The sequence below is a fragment of the Vanacampus margaritifer genome, chromosome 18 (assembly GCF_051991255.1).
Source record: "Vanacampus margaritifer isolate UIUO_Vmar chromosome 18, RoL_Vmar_1.0, whole genome shotgun sequence".
Classification (NCBI taxonomy): Eukaryota; Metazoa; Chordata; class Actinopteri; order Syngnathiformes; family Syngnathidae; genus Vanacampus; species Vanacampus margaritifer.
In genome coordinates this window covers 9,376,248-9,395,285 of record NC_135449.1, presented here as the reverse complement: position 1 = coordinate 9,395,285, position 19,038 = coordinate 9,376,248, and the positions used below count along the sequence as shown (strand labels likewise).

Genomic DNA, 19,038 nt, shown 5'->3' with positions numbered 1-19,038 from the left:
CGTCCTTGTTAATACCTTGACTTGTTTACCATTTTAAAACCTACATCAAAAACTTATGTCTTTAGATGTCCTTTTTAAGTTGCTATGTCTTTCAGATTTCAGAACTCTAACCCTAAACTAGTGGTTCTTAATTTGGTGTGCTCAGTAGTCAACTTATGGCTGTTGTGATGGTACATCGTGTGATTTCTTTATTATTGTAGTCTAGAGATAGACCAATATCCTTTTTTCAGGGCCGATACCGATGCCGATTATTAGTCGGCCGATAACCGATATTTGAAGCCGGTATTAATTCTCAGTAAAAAAAAAAAAGGGGGGGGGGGGAATACTGGTGTCGTAATGTCTTTAAGCATTTTTATTGAAAATTTTCAAAATGTTGATTTGACGATACAAAAATTTAAAAATACCCGAAATCTTAAACTTTCACATTATCGGTCCATCCCAATTGTAATCTCTTCATAGTAACTGTGTGGAGCAAAAAAAAGTAAGTGGTTGGACAAATATGTGCAATATGAATTCACATTTATAACGGAAATGGTGTTCCACTGGGTTCAATTCTGGGGCCTCTGCTGTTTTCATTGTGTCTGCTCATTCTGCTGCCACCCGCGCAAAGCGAAACAGACCGAATGTGTGCACCGTACATTTTCTCCTGTTTAGTGCTGACACTACGGGAATGAATTCATCGAGCTGTGGGGTCACATTTACGTTTTCAAGCAGACCCCACCCTTGTTCTCTCTTAAAGTTCCACCCTAATGGCACTAATGAGCATGTGAAACAGTTGGAAATATGACACGAGCAAGGAGAAAAGGAATGACAGAGCCAAACGTCGGGCCAGGGAGACCAGGGAGCAATTAATTTCTCCTCCCCTGAGGGATGACAAGCCTGAGTCCTGGTGTCTGTGAGCAAGAGACTTGGTTCTGCCCCCAGACGCCGGCAAGATTTTTGGGCACGGGGTTTGAGAGAATTGGCAGCCAAAACCGTTGGCTCTTCAACTTTAAGTGTGAGAGAAAATGGAAATATGTTTCATGGCGTGGGGCTTTGTTTTATCAGTATCATATTTGGAGAAGCTTCCCAGGGTGCCGCCTTGACCCCCTTTTCATTATTTAGTTTACATGGTTAGCCAAAGAGGGAATGAAGCAGTCGACATTTGTTGGTTAACCGTATGAGAAGTGCCAGATTCCATCTTATAAATGCTACTCGAGCCCGAAAAAGTATCTAATAAGCTAATATGCTGTCATCAGCTCTGATGGGAAGACAAGCTTGGTTTATATGAAAGAAAGAAAGAGAGAAAAAAAAAATATATATATTTTTTCTTTCTTTCTATGTGTGTTGTTTTTTAACTAGCATCCTGATGATTGGACATTTTAGGACCGTTTGCAATAATGTAGTGGAATCCGATTTTATCCGTCTTTAGACTTGATGTGTCATCAGATGCCCTGTTAGTCAGCATAACTCGTACACTGCATTTCTCTTCTTTCCTTGAAGAAATGAACTCAAATGAGAGGACAGTCTGGCGCTCAAGCCGTACCACAAATGCGACGATGGCTCGCAATATGGTGTTTGAGGTTAGCAAATGGTGTCGTGCGCTTTACGACATGCTTTCTGTCATTTCGCACACTTCGATGCTGATGGCGGCCAAATGAGTCGGCGGCTGGAGAAAAAGTTGAGTTTGGGGAATGAGGACAAAAGCGCAACATGTTTAAAGGATTCCAAAGGGGTTACCGCGTGGGTATTTCTGTTTTTTACAGACGCCATAGCGCACATTTCAGACGTGATTTGCTGCCACTGGATGAGGTCCCCACTTATATCTTGTGCCTCTCTGACCACTTGGCACACTTAAGCTTTCCGAAAGAAATTGTTCATGACAAGGATGAAGCAGATGAAGTGCTTATTGGTCTGCTGGGGATGCCACGGCGAGCTGTTGGCCCGAGATGCTGACCATTGTCTGTAGGACCATCTTGTTAAAAGGTGGGCCAAGACCCCTCTGGATGAACACCATATGGCCCCCTTTTCGCCCTGCACTTGAGCCAAGGCACACAAGACATCCAAATTGTCGCCCACTGGTTTTCCAAAATGTCAAATATGCTTCTGATTCTCGGCAGCACCTTCTTCACCCTCTGTCCGTATGTCAGTCCGATGTCGAGCTCGGCGGTCAGTCAGTCAGTCAGTCAGTGAGTCTATAAATTACGCTTGCTGTGAGGTTTTGTTGAGGTTGGTTGGTTAGTAGGTTCAATCATCAGTTTGGTTGGTTGGTTCATCTGTTTGTAAATTGTGGTATTTGTGATGTTTTAGTTGGTTACTTAATACTTTCTTGGTTAGCTGGTTCGTCCTTTCAGTCATTGGTGTGTGGTTAGTTAGTTCCTCATTCAATGTTTGATTAATTAGTAGGTCCAATAGGTGGTTGATTGATTAGTCTATACATTTTGTTGAGGTTTTAGTTAGTTGGTTAGTTAGCTAGCTGTTTAGTTAGTTGATTAGTTAGGTAGCTAGTTAATTATGTAGCTAGGTAGCTAGTTAGGTAGCCAGTTAGTTTGCTAGTAAGCTAGCAAGTTAGTAATATCATAAACAATTAGTTTGTCCCTCCTTTCCTCAATTGGTTAGTTGGTTGGTTAGCTCATCCATCAGGAAATAGATCTACATTCGTGGCCCAGTTGGTTAATTTGTTGATTCACCGCGTGATTTGTTGGTTATTTTGTCCATTTGTTGATCATTTGGATAGATAGTTTATCTATGTGTCCGTCTGTACATAGTTTGCTGTAGCTGTGAGTTGTTGATTGGTTAGTTACTTGGTTGGTTCTTCCTTCCACCTTAGTTATGTTTGCTATTCAGTGTTTTTTTCTCTCAGTATTTTAATTCAAAAGTATGTGTGTCGATTCATGGTTGGTTTTGTTAGTGCGTTTTCTTTCTGTCCATAGATTGGTTGTGGGGTTCTGTTTGGCTAATTAGTTGGTTAGCTGGTTTGTTGGTTTGGTACTTGGTTGAATCATTGTTTGGCTGTTTCGATAGTTTGTCCATTTGTCGGTTGGTTGATTAGCTACTTGTAGGAGTTGTGAGGTTTTGATTGATTGATACATAGTCTGTTTGTCCATCCATTTGTTGAACAGTTGGTTGGTTAGATTGGTTATTTCTGTGTTCGTTTGTAAATTGCAAATTGCATTGTTAGTTGTGACATTTTAGTTGGTTGGTCTGTTAGTTTATTCATCCAATGGTCAGTTGGTTTGTTTGTACGTCTGTTTGTTCATAACTAGTTATTAGGCTAGTAGATTGATTAATCAGTCCCTTGGTTGATTGATTGTCCTTAATTTGTTAGTTGTGAGGTTTGGGTTGGTTTGTTACTTTGATAGTATGATTGTCAGTTGCTAAATAACTTGCTGACTCAAGACTTCATAGCTTGCCTGTATGGTGAGAATTCATTCAAGCAGTAACAAGGAGCCGACACCTAATATTGTTAAATTATAGTAAGTAGTTTGTAATTGGTTATTAAAGATGTACGTTTTGCTTTGCATTCGTCTCTCTCACCTCGATGGTCCTTATTAGTTCCAGAACTAGAAACCGCACCCACAAGCAACCCTATTTCAAGGGGCCTTACCACAGCGTGCATGTCGATGGTTATACTAGTGTTTACGCATGTGTGTGTGTGTGTGTGTGTGTGTGTGTGTCTACTGTAATGCGTAATGCGTGTCTGTCTCTCACCACCAGACAGAACCTCACCCTGGCGGTTGTGAGGCAAACTTGTGCATGAACTGCCATCAGAAGAAAACTGCTGTTTAGTCATAATCAAAAAACCGCACTGCCTATTATAACTAAAGCATGACAAATATACTCTCAAGCTAATAGCAGTGATTCTGTGCCCCACTCTGCTTCATTATAGCAACAGCAAGAGGTGCGTTTGTCTTGCTTTTGCCCGCCAAAGAGACTCCAAGTACAACAAACAACTCCAACAAAAGGCCGCCTGGAAAATAAAGACTAATGAGTAACTGCAAGTCAAACAGCGCAGCAACGCGCCGCTTGTTTGCCTTGTGGCGCTCGCGCATGTCAACACGCTTTCATTAGACAACGAAGTGGCCATTCATCACTGCTACAACAAACAGTGTTGTGGCAATATTTGATATATTAATGCCATAAACACTTGGGGGAAAGAGACCAAGAGTTTTATTCCGGCAAGAAAGGGGAGAAACTGCGTAGAGTTGGAATGTAGCGTACCAGGTCTTCGGACTGCTGTCACACTATTACGAAATGTTGCCATCACAACCACACGGTTGTTTACGCACAGTAAATCATCTCATGCTGCTTCACCAAGTCATTACGTGCTCACATGTGGCAGCCTATTCTGGTAACTTTGTGTTACAATGATTTTTGTCATGTGTCACAAGCATGGCGCCTTTCGAATTGAAGGGATTTCAAACAACAGTCCAAGCTACCAAAACTCCATTTTGTCAACATTTGAGGGAACACTGCCTGCTTAGGTCAAAGCAAAAATGTGGCAGTAATGTGCCATTGTGCATTGTTCAAAAGTTTAATCACTTAATGTTAACTCATTCACTCCCAGCCATTTTCACTGAAGCAACCCCCTTCGCTCCCGGCTGTTTTAATGGATTTTGACTGATTTTACAAGTCCCACCAAATATTGTGTTCTATTACTATAAAAACGTGGAACCTACCAAAAGAAAGATGAGAGTCTCTTCTTTCATCAGGAAAAATAGTATATTTGTATATGTTTCCATTTTGCAGCAATTATCAATAGAACATAGCTAAGTTTCATCATTATTTACAAATCTGTTTAAAACAGTGGGTAGAAGAGTTTGTTGCAACATGGCCCTGGTTGATCTCTTTTGCTCTGCTGCCACCTGTTGGCCGTTTTTTGTAATAACTACCATTGCTTTAGGTGACCTCTTTAGGTCAGAGGCTGCATCAAAAGCCTTCTGTATAGCATAATAAAAAACATAAAACATGTATGAATACGTTTTTTGGGGGACCATGGCACTATTTAAAATAGAAAGTTTTTATACGTTTTTGGGAGCAAATGAGTTAAGTGACAGTTAACGGTCAATCTCACATGACTCCTAGTGTATAATGTTGGGTCTTAGGTTCAACAATATCAACAGTTCAATTGTCAGATTTTTTTTCATTTGTATTTTTCCCTGTTGTTTCCCCTGTCCCCTTGTGCACTGCTTACACTCCACAACATGGCTACGGCCAGAGAGTTGTTAGTTTCCAAAAGCACAGTCATAATTGCCAATTTGTAGCCGTTTGGTTGCTCTATCTAGAATCTTTTCCAGCCCTTCCAGCGACTATTTAGAAAAAAAAAAGCAACAAGCAAATTGAATTCCTGCTCGAAAGCCTACCCCTAAAAAACAACAACACAATGAGCAGAATCAAAATCTAAGCCTGGTCTAAGGCAATCCCAGAGTCAATCCCTCTAAACATTGCATGCCATCAACATTCATACATTTCAAAAGCAGTGATTTATCGATCTGTGTTATGTGATTCCATGCTGCAAATATTTTGCCGGGGTCGCCGCCTTGCCTCACCTGTAAAACTTGACATGTGCAAAAAAACATATGGACATATGGACCAGCCAAAATCTGCAGTTTGACGACTCAATTTATGATACCAAGTCAGAATTCGAATCATCTTTGTTGGCCAAGTATGTTAAAACACGCAAGGAATTTGTCTCCAAAGAATCATGAAATGTAAAGTGTCCGGTAGTGCTGTAAACCTGATCAGCAACAGGTTTTGACAAAAGGGGGGGGTCGTTGGAAGTCAAGGGGGGGGATCCTGGTTAAAAAAAAAAAAAACTTTTTCAAATATTGTTTGGTATCAGAAGTAACGAGAAAACAAAAACTTCCTTTGAATGTTATTGGCATGTTCTATTTCTATAAGCACAAGGGAGACAAAAAAATAAATAAATATGACCATATTGCTCAGGGTACATCGTTTGAACCCTGATTCTAAATTCTCTACCAGCTACTTCTAGGTGGTCTGCCTCCAAAGGTTGCAATTTTCCCCGCCGTCAATCAGTGATGGCGACACTCTGACGTCCGCCACCCGTTTTCGGCTAAACGAAGTCGACAACCACGCCGTTTCATTAACGGCCTATTTACATCTGCAAATGACATCAAACATTGCCACGTTTGTTACCCATGTGCGAAGTGGTGACCGGCTCCAGGGACTCGCATGACAAACGGAAAGTTTAGCCACAATTGATGTCGGACCGTGAACATTTTATGTATATTAGGAACACAAAAAAAACATCTGTCAGACATTTTCATCATTAAACCTTTTTACTAAATCACATCAAATTGTCTTTCACTTTAAGACAAACTTTTAAACTGATAACCAGATGGTTGTCTTTCACACGCACACAAACTTGATTTCACAGACATACTGCAACCTGCTCCGTTTTAACCCTTTGACTCGCCACCTGCCCGCCGCAATCTGCTCGGCATGTTCTGCACTCCAGACATGCTTGACCTCGGAACACGTGTTGCCAAACAATAAACAAACGCACTGAGGTCAGAGTCCCCGACTAATCTTTTTGGGAAGGTGAAACCCGAAAGTAGCCATGTGAAGAAGAGCATTCCCACAGGCCTCCTGAGGTCCACGTTGAAGAGGTTCAAAGAGCAGCTGTGTCATTTCTAAAAAGAACCATGCAAGTGGGCGACCAGGGCACCAGTTGTAATTTGTGGGTTTGGGTCAGTTGGGATTGGTTGCTAGTGAACTTGACTGTTTTTCAGTTTGGAGCAAAGTTGTCAACAAGTTCGGGGCGGTGAGTGTGATTGGTTGCTGGCTGAACTAATCAGTTTCCAGGTTGATTTTGAATGAGTGTGAAGTTGTCCATTCGACTTGGGACATTGGTCTGCTTTCTAGCAAATTCGTCTGGTTGTTTTTGCTTGTTTTTGGATGATCAGAGTGAAGTGGCGATCTGTGTCTTTTTTCCCTCCTTTTTTTCTCTTTTTATTCTCCTTTTTTTCTTCTCAAAAAGAAAAAAGAGTCTGTCTGATCTATTGTTAGGCAAACCCACTTTTTTTCTTTAATTCACCTGAAACCTATTAAAAATCCCATACCCTACTTTAGAGTCCCGCCAGAGTCGTGAAGTTGTCAGGAGACCAGAGTAAGTATCAGAGGAAAGAAAGATGAAAGAAAGTGAAATCCAGCACCAACCAGCCCACCACAGGGTTACAAAACCAGAATTTTTCACCAACCCCAGAATCCTCTAAATTCCAACAGATTAGAGGAACCTCAAGAGACCAGAGGAAAAACTAAAGAAAGAAAGGAAGGAAGGATAGATGAAGCAGAGTGAGTGATTGTTATGCAAACTTGAGTCAATCATGCAGTTTCCATATTGGTTTCAGTTGTTCAGAACAAAATTGACAGGCTTTCTGTTTTCTGGTCGATTTCCATTGTTCCGAACAAGGTTGTCAAAATTTGTGGGTTGTAAACTTTGCGTTGTATACGGGGTTTAATGCGTGGTCTGACAAATTTGGAGAGTTACCTATTGATTTCATTTGTTCGGAGTGAAGTCATCGACTGCTTTTGGAACAAAGTTGTTGACAGGGTTGGGTGCGATTGGTTGTTTGAAGATCTTGTCTTTTTTTTGTGTCCATTTGCATTCATCATTGGGAAGTTATCAGCTGGGCTTGAGTGCAAATCAATTGTTTGGGGAACTGGTCAGTTTCTTGGTCAATGTCAATTGTCCGGAGCGAAGTTGTCGACTGCGATAGGTATGAATTTTTCAGATGATTCTGTTATAGAAAGTTGGTTTAAACTATTTTGATGATCAACATCTTGTTTTGGCTACTTGACTCCAGGGCATTTGGGGTATTTACGGTATTCTATTTATGGGTCTCAGGTTCCCCGCATTTGCTTAATTTGAACCCTGTTTATCACCTGATGACCAAAGTGGTGACCTCTTGAAGAAGCTTCTACAAGATCAAGCATCCCTAATCCAACACCTTCACGGATGCTGACCTCTTGCCTATGCCACAATGCAGTTGTTGCGATTTATGAATTCACTGAGGAATGTCATAAAATGGTGAGGTACTGTATACGTATGCCTGAATAGGTCTTGGATCGGAACCAAATGTCCAGTCCAAAAACTCATTGCATTCTTTTTGCATAATCCTGCCAACTAACAAAACCCAACACGCCAACGGTACTAATCCCCTCATACAAAAACATCTGGACAGTTTTTGACACGTTTGCATCATGTGAAATGTCGGCACTGTAGCGGAACGATTTCACGGGATGTCACGCTGAGAAAAGCAAACGGCGATAAATCAGTCACAAGAAATGTGGCCTCTACAGACGAGCTGCCGAGGCGTCAATCACTGGCTCGACAACCATTTTTACACATTTAACACGGCCTCTTAAAATCGGGTCTGACGGGATACGTTGGAATTCGGAGAGAAGACAAAAAAAAAAAGAATGAAAGGAAGCCTCGTCTTCATTGGAGGTGGGGCGGGGGTCTCATCTCCTTCACATGCACAAAGACATGTTTGTAGCCCAGTGGCCATCATTGCCCAACTACACCTTAACACCTCAACCGGTCAACTTTGGTGGAACAAGATGGAATTAAGATAAGCACCATCAAAGATCCATGATTCTTGGTGGTCCGAGAAACTCTTTTTCAAAATAAATGAAAATAGATTTCCCCGAGGGTCCTAAATATGCTTAGATCTGCAACCTCCTTTCTCTTGGGTGACGCGTCGCCCAGGCGGCTCGCCAAAGGGGGGCCTCGTGAAAGGGCTCCCTGAAAAGGAGACGCCAGTCCAGGCTCGGCGAGATTTAAAGGGGAACGAGTTGAGGGGGTCGGCACGGTCAGTCGGAGCATAAATGCCCGGCATTGTCTCTTGTGAGGAGATGCTCTCAGCGGGGAGTCCATAAAAACCCCGCCGGCAACACTAACACTTGCAGCTCCGGGGGCTCCCCAGGGGAACACCCCAAGACCCTCAGCCTGGGAGAAACAGCTGAGGGGACCCCTCACCCCATGTCTGTTTTTCCTGCTCGTCTGCAAGGTTTATCATCCCGGGACATATGTATAGGGAGGTCACCTCGTGAAATGCCGACCCCCCCCAAAACACCAAAACCTAAAATGAAACAGAAGCTTCTTTGTGGCAAAGCGGCCACAGCTTTTAATTCCTCTGGTGGAAACAATTGGCGTGCCTGCCTTTACCTATACAAGTCTATATGTCTACGCAGAAGAAGGGGGGGTTCGTCGTCTTCCCGAGTCTTTTGTGGAGCTCTCCTGCCCGCCTCGTCTCCGAGCCGTGAGATGGGCAAACATGAAATCCGAGTGGAAAAGGCCCACAAAGGCTTGCAGGAGGATGACTAGGGAAGGCGCGCTGGGGGCAAAAGAGGGGCGGTTTGTCCCTGCACCCCAGGCACCAGAAAGTAGCAAAACCCCACAGATTCATGTGAAAGGAATCCTTATGAGGACCTGGCTGTTATTCCACCGCCGGATTAAGAGGCTGCCAGCTCCTGTATGGCTCTGTCCTCTTTTTTTTTCCTTTTTTTTTTTATCTCTCACTTTCACAGGACCAACATTCTTGTGTGTTTTATTACAAACAGACAAATTTAGACCATCCTTCTTTGGTACAGAGTTGGTACTTCAATTCAAACTTCTCAGTGCCAGTGTCGTTAGGGTTTAAAGGCAGGGTTTGACTTTCAAGACCAGGAGCTGGATTTCAAATATGGTTTCAAGCTATTTTTGTTTTTTCAAAAAATTATTCTAAGATCAAGAACAGGATTTGAGTTTTAAATTCAAGTTTCAGGCCAGGTTTTTTTGTTGTTGTTTTTTTTTACTGTTTTTTTTGGTATAAATTAGGGTTTCAAGACAAGGTATAGGTTTCAAATATCGTTCATGTCAGCTGGAATCTTCCTAACTCTAAGAGACCAAAGACATATTGGAGATAAGCAAGAAGTAAGGTCGTGAGTTCGTTCCTCAACCTTTGGATGATTTTTCCCCCCAATTCTTTAGTTTACTCTCTTCCAAGTGTAAATATTAGCCTACTCTAAAACTGAGTCTATTCGGTCCCACTCTAAATAGAGTCAAATTTACTCTACAGAATTTACTGTGTAGGGTTAGAGTTTCAATTAAGGGTTTGAACCCAGGGTCAGGGTTTCAAATTAGGTTCCCTCTGTAATTGGAAGAATCTGAGATTTACAAATCAAAAGCAGCGACATGGTACCCAATTTGTCATGATAAGGAATGGTAGGAGATGGCGGTGCATCACGAGATCACTGTCTATATATATTGTTTTTTTGGTCACTTCATCTTTTGAAGTCGCAACAAGAATTAGCAAGACATCAAAGTCTGATTCCACCACTTAGCTGCCTCTTGTTCATTTAAATCCACTTGAAATCAACAAAAGCAACCTTAGTGAAATTTATCTAGAGTCATCTGTTATGTCTTCCTGATGAACACCAAGCGACCAATCTCCTGGAAGCGAGAGACGAGCCAGGAAGAATTCGGCTAAACTGGGGAACCCGCGCGGATGTCAAGCTCCCCCCCCCCACTCCCTTAATTCCGCCCTGTCGCTAGCTAACTTCTCATTCAGGAAGATTTACAGTAATCTGCCTGATCAAAGACAGCATTGCAATCCCATTCCGCTAATCCGCTTTGATGGCGACTCGCGCGCATGTAATAACGCCGACATAGCCTTTTTTTTTTCTTTTCTTTTTTCCATTTGTCAGAATCCTTTACTGGAAGACAGTCAAATATGAAACTGTTTAGCCTTTGATTATCTCAATAAGAACAAATCTAACGTAATGAGACAGTGTTGGGTTTTCAGATTAGGGGTCCAATATAGGGTTAGAGTTTCACGATTTAAAAATTCAGGTTAAGGTTTCAAGCCAAGTTCAAGCATTAAAGTTAGGGTTTAAAGCCAACATTAGTTATCAAATTAAATTTTCAAGATGGGGTTAGTTTTGTCAGAATAGGACTATTGTTTTAAATTGGGGCTTAAGGTGAACGTTAGGCATTCAATTTAGGGTTTAAAGTAAGGTTTAGTTTTCAAATTTGGATTTTGAGATTTGGGTTACAATCTCTGAGGTTTCAAATCACGGTTGGTGTTTCAAAATATGCTTTCAAGTCAGGGTTAGGGTATCAAATTAGGAATTGAATCCTGAGTTCCAATTGAGGGCTTCAAGACCGGGCCGGGGGCTTTCAAACCACGATTAGACTTTTAAATATGGGTGTCAAACCAGAGTTGGCCTTTTAAAACCTAATAAGCATACATTTATTTATTCATTCATTCATTCATTCATTCATTCATTCATTCATTCATTCATGCACCATGTGTCCTGTCTTTTGGTTTTGTGCATCATTGTCATTCATTGTGATTTTCACCTGTTTCTCTGTTGCAGCTCCCTTGAGGCTTATTAATAATGTGATGATTTAAAAAAATATATATATCAAATTTGCAAGCAATTGCAGAAAACTTCAAGCTCTTGTGTCTGCATACTATGTTAAATGTGAGCTTGTGTGTAGAGGGCTGTGTGTGTGCGCTGCTTAATCATTGAGACAGCACGGGTTGGAATCATGTGGAGTATGCAACCCCTAGTGGTGACTGTGACTGCTGCATGTTAGTCATGAAGTAAAACAGTCTTGAAAACGGTCCAGTACAGTATATATTTCATGAATTATGAAGATTATATAAAGTATTCTATTGCAATTCTTAAGAATGTCTTCTGTCTTTATTTATTTTTGCTAAATTCTAAGTATGAATTCAGTAAAATGGGTAATCCTATAAACCGTTTGAATAATTTTATGAACAAAAAAAAAGTTGTTAGTTGTGTTTCTTGTAAAAGTATGACTTCAGGTAAAATAATAAGATTTGCTACCATTTCTAATGAATGTATTGCCATTAAAGGGTTTCAATTAAATTAAACAGCCCATTCCATCCATTCATCTATTTTATGTAGTGCTTATTCTAATTAGGGTCACAGATGAGCTAGAGCCAGTTAAATTTGTACGAGAGACGGGTACACCCTGGTCTGATTGCCAGCCAATTGCAGGGCACATATAGCAACACAAAACATTCACACTCACATTCTCACCTATGGACTATTTAGAGCAGGGGTCTCAAACTCAACTTATGTGGGGGCTGCTGGGCCGCATTAACTTTTGGCTAATTTTGTCCTTCTTAACTCGTGAATTTTTATGGGTTTTATAAAATGGCACTGTCCCCTTTCAAGTAAATCAAATCAAACCAAAGGCGCATACATACTGTATTTACTGTATTTTTTTCTCAACAGGTTGATAGTTTGGTGGGCGAAACGACTCATAAAGAAGACATGCTGGTATCGGACAACATGCTAACGCAAAGAGAAAATCAAAGATTTGTTCGGTAAGTTGGCATCTGTTTACACACTATACTGATTTGTTTTTGTGTACTGAACATTCGTCAACTCTATAAACAAATACAGCACAGCTCAGCCTTTGGCTAGCAGATGCGATGAAATGGAAGTTATCAGGAGATTAAGCGAAAAATGCACAGTAGCTAGCCTAGCTTGTATTGCCTGTGTGTAAAATTTGTCGATTTCAACCTCCTCATTCAGCATCGGAAACTTAAGCAAAGATTCCAATAAGTACTCTTTCTACCAACCATTTTTATTTCCATATACAGTTGCTACCTCTTGTGCATGATGTCACAGCCGAAAATTTCACACATTTTATATCCCGTCCGAGTCGGAAGGTCACCGTCACAAACACGGGTTACCGTGTCCACGTTTAAACGGACTGAGCTCATGGTTCCGGAACGCCACTGGCACGCTAGCCTTACCCAACTAACACCTCTGTTGAGGCCGTCGTAATCGCCGTCCCAGCTCGTTATCCCGCCCGTGACGGCACAAGGCCTTGCGGAGGCTCCTCGGGGAACTTTTGTGGATTTAATACGAGGAGGTGCCGGGGACGTCGAGACATCGGACACCGCGTGGCTTATCTCCAACGCAGCCTGGTTGATAACGGCCTTTGGCTGCATGGCTGACACCGTGTGGAGATTTCCTTTTTGAGGCATTCAAATGAACAAGATGGGAACCAGGAGGAAGTTTCATGTACGTTTCATCTTGTCCTGGCCGAATGGCGGACTACATTTTGGACACTAATATGAGCCTGATGAGTCAGTGCTTTCCGCACACACACACTGCAACATACAAAACACCCGGTTGTGCACATGCTACATCACACGGATAGCAATAGCGAAGGCGCCGCATTTCAAAACGGGGATATGGTTGTCTTCTCTTGACGGCGTCCGGCAAGCTGCGGCGGCGAGATAAGCCGGGCTGGCATTTTTCATGGCGACGGCCGCGTCTCCGACTTGGCCCATTATCATGAGAAAGAGGCAGGAAATTAGCCCGGAACGCTGATTCATGTTCAAAATTGGGATTAGCAATCTGGGCCAGTCAAATCCCTTCAAACGCAAAAGATAACGACCGAGCAGCCGGGCGGATGACACACTTTGTATTTATTGTCGTAGCACAATGACCGGCATTTTGAAATTGTTTTATAGACATTCAAAGATCTTTTTCTTGCTCGTCATGGAGAATTGTGACGCGTTTTGATGTTTTGAAATGCATATTATTTTCAATGGAGACAAACTTGGCTTGTTATTGTCACAAATTGTGCTCGACGTCTTAGAGCAATTAGCATTGTTTGGCTCTCTGGAAGAAAATCAACATTATGTTGTGGTGGTAGCATGTTAGCAGCTAGCAGCAATTGTTTGTTTCATCCATCCATCCCACCAAAACTCCAAATCTTTTACATCTATCACGACAGGACACTCGAAAAAATTAACAGGGAGTCAACCATTTTGTTTTGAAGCAGTTATTTCGGGCAAACTCCAGGTACAGGAAAAATGTCAGCTAATTTCACAGATCAACACAAAACTGTGCGGCCATGAGTAGTAGGCCATTTCTGAATAAAGCAATAATTCTGGGAGGAATTCCGTAACTGACAAATGACTGAGAATTTATTATTATTATTGTTATTATTATTATTATTTTAGTTATTACTATTAATTAATTAATTGATTTTTTTAATTTTTTTTTTTTTTTCAGGATTGTCCATGAGAAATGATACCTGTTCATCTTTATTGACTTCCTGGTGTGTCGGAATAGTTTGTGCATGGTGTTTCTTTTTTTCTTTCCTCCCTCTGAGCAACTTTTTCAGCCACGTGTAGTGACGAGTTTAACGACGCAAACGCACACCCGGGGAGGGTTTTAATTCCGACGGATGAAAGCTGAGTGGAAAAGCTTTTCGAGAAAAAAAAACAGCCGCCGTCGTCGGGAGGAGAATCGAGTGAAGTCGTGTGGCTCCTCATTAAGCTTGAAGAAGCTTAGCTTCTGCCTGCCACTCCCGCCAAATGAACACTTTACACACACATGCACACACACGTACACACTCACACTTACCTTATCATTGAGTGCCAGTGGTTATTACTCAGCGTCTGTCTGTGCTGATTAAAGGCGGGAACACACACCGGGATGCGAGTCATGAGAGCGAGGGAATGCTGGCGCTGCAAATCATTCTTTATTCCATTTGCACCGTCACTGTTTATGCAATATACAGTAGAACAAAAAAGCAAAAAATGAAGGCCTTCTTGAAATGATCAATTCTTCTGCAAAAAGAAAAAGTTAAAGGTCAGGTCAACCACCAAAAAATTCTTGACAATAATATGTTGTATGCAGCCCCATTAGTTTAAATACGTCTTCTAGTTAATATTGCAATATGAGTTAAGCAGTAAAACCCAGCAGTAATTATCAATATCAGACGGCAGCCATTTAGCCACTTGCTGTAGAATGGAAAAACACAGTTGCTCGGGTCTCGGATCACAACCAATCACAGCTCTGCTTCAGAAAACAGGTGAGATGTGATTGGTCTTTGCATGAGCCCCGAGCAACTGTGATGTCATCTTCAGGCGACAGAAAGTGGAAAAATGGCCGCCCCCTAAAATGGATACAAAACAACTGGATTTTGCTACATAATTCATATTTCACAAATGTTATCTTAACTCATTCACTGCCATTGATGGCTATAAATGTCAAAAATTCATCAATTAGTTTAACATTTTTTTCCACTTTTGTTAACAAGTGTATGAAAACCTAAATTTTTGTACATTTAGAACAGATATGAAATTTGTGATTAATCGTGAGTTAACTAGTGAAGTCATGTGATTAATTACAAAATAAAAAATGTAATTGCCTCTTGTCCCTAATTTTTAATAATCTTTTTTTTTAATGAATTCATGGCAGCAAATGAGTTAATCAGAATGTCATGTTTAGACTTGTGAGGTCACGTATAACGTGTTATTGTCAAGAAATGTTTAAGGTTGACTTTGGCTTAAAGAAAGAAATTTTTTTTTAGCACATCTTTTAACGTTGGACAGAAAAAAAACTGTGGCCATGTCTATCATAACAGGACACATAAAAATGTCTCAAGGACCTATGTGCCAAAGTGAAAAATATGTTGGCCATTTTGGTTTCAAGCAGTCATTTTGGGACCAAATTCAATGGAAAAGGGACCTGGAAAGTTAACATCAATTAGCCTTTGACACTAGAGGCCAAATTCATTAGAAAGGGCCTGAAAAGTTAGAAAACAGAAAAATGAGAGCCTTCAACACAAATGACATCGATCAACATGAAAAGGAGAGGATTTGCCCATCATAGCAAGAGCTCATAACCAAAGTCAAATAGGAAGGCGGCCATTTTGGCCTACTTCCAGAGCTTCTATTCTATCAAGCTCCAACAAGTGAATTTTCCCAATTGAGTCCCAATTGGAATCAGGTAACCTACACAAGTGAATTGTTCATCTTTTTTTTTTTTTGTCCACTTCTTCCAGTGTGGCCGTGTTACATCAAAATGTGATAATTGGGAAGATTTGTCATGAAGATGAGCATGCCAGGCCCCCGTTTCTGGTTGCTTGCAGCTACTTTAACCCATCACTAAGGAATTGTGTGGACACGTCGATTATGACAGGACAGGACACATAGAAAAGTCTCACGGGCCCCTGTCTCAAGTTGTTTACGAAGTCATCCATTTTGTTTTGAGGCAGCCAATTTACCGCTTTACAAGCATTACTTTATAATTACTGCTATTTCACTTATTAGCATCATAATTGTGGCTATGAAATCAAATGCATGTATCTCTAAACACATTTTGTCTTTTTGCGCAAATATCTACTTAACCGTGTGTGATTTTTATCACTGCAACCCCCCAACATTCAACCTCAGCTGGAAAAAAAAAGCTTTATAATTCACATGAAAACGCAAATTAATTACGTTATTTAACCCGCTGTAATTAAGAAGCACCGTTTGGGTTGGATTTCAGACGCGGATTGATTAATCCAACAGAGTTCAAGGGAAAACATGGAGATTGGAGTACACGGGTGAATTGTAATTTAATTACTAATTTGATCGGACTGGTTTTTTTGCATTTATAATTGAAGGCAAAAAGTCGTCGTGTTACACTATGAACATGGAGCGATCTGCTAATGATGTCTAGTGGAGAGGAACGGCAACATTTATCCTGCTTTTATGCACACTTAAAAACACATCAAAGCTAACACGCTACTTTATTTTCAACATCACACACACTAATCTAATCTAGTACTAATCTACATGCACTCACACATAAATAGTATGAGCATGCCATAACATTGCATATACAGTATATAGGATAGTGACCATTAAACATGGCCGCCATCAAAGCCTGCTAAAGCTAAAGTTGCGCTGCCTCCATTGGGAACGTCACCACCTGGTCTCCAGTCCCCAATTCATCGCCCGAGGCTAAGCGCTGATCACACGGGTCCGGCTGGCTGTTTAATGTCCCCGCTCGCTGAACTGAAGTTGTGCAACTCTCTCCGGTCCTCATTTGCCCTCCGCCCGACACGATCCATCACTCGCCGCACAAAGGGACAAAAGGAAGGGGGGGGGGGGTGTACCGCCAGAGGCTAGCCCTTCTTCTGGGGCGGGGTGAGGTGTTACGGCGCAACTCCCCCATTCTCTGCTTTCCACAGAAGGGTTAATGACGGCGTGAATGAGCTGCCATTGTCGCGCAGCAGATAGAGCGGCCATTGTGGCAGCGGGACAATGAGCTGGACCTTTAAAAAGTTGAGGGTTTTACCTCTCACAGCTCAAAGGGAACCTATCGGCTTGTTTTTTTTTCTTCGTGTGCAATGGGCTGTGCTGGGGCTTCAGGTCGGTTCAATGGTCGCCTTTGATTGGGCGGGACTGAAAGGGGCGGGGGGAGGGAGCGTGCATCCGGGCATCAATCTTTAACCTGTGTGCTAACAAAAACAAGTCAGGCCATCGTTATTAATAATTCAGCTTACTACTTTTTTTTTTATTTATACCGTCTTAATATGTCCATACTCTCATTATTTAAATACCGAGGATTCAAACAATTATTGGCAGCTGATCATTTTGCCACTTGCTGTCGACTGAAGATGACATCACAGTTGCTCAGGGCTCAGGCAACGACCAATCACAGCTCACCTGTTTTCTGAAGATGCACTGTGATTGGTTGTTCCCTGAGACATGAGCAACACTGATGTCATCTTCAGTCGACAGCAAGTGGCAAAATGGCCGCCCCCTGAGATGGATAAAAACTGCTGGATTTTGCTTAACCTAGATTCTACTAACGCAATATTAACCAGAATACCATATTTAGACTACTACTATTTTTGGGGGGTTGACTTCCCCTTTAACTTCCAACACAACTTTTTTAGGCATAATTTTTGAGAGCTTTACCCTCAAACTCAACTGCCTGCCTGAACTCAATTGGAATATTCCATTCACACTACTATTCGCTGTCAAGCTAATAGCTAATAGCGGGCTATCCTCCATTAACGTGGTGCCTTGGAAGTAGCATTTGGTCGGCATCTTAGGGCATGACAGGAGGAACACAAAAAAAATATGATACATGGTTCCGATTAGGTGAATTTTCTGCTATTAGTTACCACTTTCTACAGGAAATTTTGTGAATTATTCATGAATCAGCACTAAAAAAAATGCAGCTACGTAATCATGCTAATCATCTTGTTAATCATGCTAACACAGCTTGTTTTTTCCATAGTTATGTTAAATAACGTACCAACAGACTAAGTGTAGTTCTTTCATAATCATGCTAATCGTCTAGCTAACTTATTAAATTATGCTAACTCAGCTCCCTCCCCAAAGTCATGCTAAATAACGTACCAACAGACTAAGTGTAGTTCTTGCATCATCATGCCAAATAATGAGAATAATGATGATTTGTATAAATGGACCTGAGGACATTTTTTAACAACACCTCAAGGGAATTATCAAAATGTTGCGTCTGTCCAGATCACCATATGTTAGCGGAGGAGTAGCCATATCATTGGCTGCCAGCTGATAACAGTGATGGAAGGTTCTAACTTCTGATCGGCAACTCGGTAACTCACTAACTAAGCTTAGTTTTGCATGGTCACGCTAAATAATTGACATACAAAAAGACTCGATATAGTAGATAAAAATTGTGCCCGAAAATATTCAATACAAATTTTAATTAATAATTTAATAATGATAACTAACTAATAACTAAATCATTTACCCTTTTATTTAGCCAGAAAAAAAAACTCTTGAGATTGGAAATCTGCGTCCTGGTCGATAATAAGTTAACGACACTCCATATAGCAAAATGATACTGTCTTAACGCTAATGAGAAATACCAAAGAAGACACCCACGCTAGATTAGTTCATTTAGCTAGTTGTAATTGCTCTCTAAATGTGTCAAATATTCATCACAGCTTTCGCCTTAAGGTAAGACAGAATCAAGCAAAGTCCCCAAAAATCGCAGCCTTGGCGCGTTTTTACGACTCAAGCGCCCCCCCCCCCCCTTTCTTGCTGACTTGGCGTCTACAGTCCTGCCATTTAATTTCTAATAAGTGCAAATTGTCCCTGCCATTTTATGGCCGTGCTGAGTTTGGCTGCATGTTTTTGTTGTTTTAAAGATTAACACAGTGCTAATGCTATTTAGTGATTGATTTACAACGTTGTAAGTTTTACCCATAAATATAATTAA

At 41.2% G+C, this 19,038-nt stretch overlaps 1 long non-coding RNA gene across 1 annotated transcript in view; it reads left to right on the top strand.

Moving 5' to 3' along the window:
• Positions 1-14,122, top strand: part of LOC144038122 (uncharacterized) — a 56,299-nt gene extending 42,177 nt beyond the window's left edge. Inside the window, exons 3-4 of the long non-coding RNA XR_013289153.1 lie at positions 12,256-12,347; positions 14,056-14,122. This is a non-coding gene — a long non-coding RNA (uncharacterized LOC144038122). The remainder of the gene's footprint in view (positions 1-12,255; positions 12,348-14,055) is intronic.
• Positions 14,123-19,038: the final 4,916 nt, after the last annotated feature.